This window comes from Penaeus monodon, chromosome 22 (genome assembly GCF_015228065.2).
Source record: "Penaeus monodon isolate SGIC_2016 chromosome 22, NSTDA_Pmon_1, whole genome shotgun sequence".
Taxonomy (NCBI): Eukaryota; Metazoa; Arthropoda; class Malacostraca; order Decapoda; family Penaeidae; genus Penaeus; species Penaeus monodon.
Window position 1 is genome coordinate 42538271 of NC_051407.1, and position 710 is coordinate 42538980.

A 710-nucleotide genomic window follows, 5' to 3' on the forward strand; every position below is an offset into this window, starting at 1 on the left:
GATAGAGACGAGTAGGTGTAATGTGTGTTCTCATCATAAGATTATTTGAAACCACTGGAGTTTTCGGGTAAATCTGAAGTTTGGGTAAGATAGATATTCTTTTAAAAAATAGATTTTTACCCCTTCAAAATTAAGTTTCATTTCATCAAAATATTAATCCGGCATCACTAGATGGCAGTAAAGGTACGCTAAAACGCCGAAGTGTTTTTTCTCGTTCCTTACATTCGGTCCTCCCGTACTAAACATTTGTAAAACCGGGCATTGGAATTATGAAGCTTCAAATTCTTTTAGCACCAAAACGCTCTGAATGCTTTGAGAGGTTGATACGAGGGCAGATTTTCGTGAGTTTAAGTTCATACCAAAATTAGTACCATTTGTCTTATGTAGTGGTAATGAGAAGTTCGATGTATGATTTATGGTTAAACGAATATTTGTCTGGTGAGAATAAGGCTCACCGAGAGGATTCAGCATGTCTCCTGTAGTTTGATTTGGGCGGAAGTAATGTAGGGTTTATTTTCTGAGGAAGCCTTAGGTCTTTTAGGTAGCACCCCCCCCCCCTGCCCATCCACTTGTGGCTGTGGGAACTTTAGGTGAACTTAAGGTGAAGGTGTGTCGAAGATAAAATGCTTTTGATGTCTCCCAATGTAAAGTAAGGTACATTTTGTTTCTACGGCCATGTAGTACAAGGTAAAATTTGGGAAAGCGTCCTG

The 710-nt window shown here is 39.2% G+C and overlaps 1 pseudogene; it reads left to right on the forward strand.

Annotated features, from left to right (window-relative positions):
• Positions 1–269: 269 nt before the first annotated feature.
• Positions 270–710, forward strand: part of LOC119587445 — a 4176-nt pseudogene continuing 3735 nt past the window's right edge.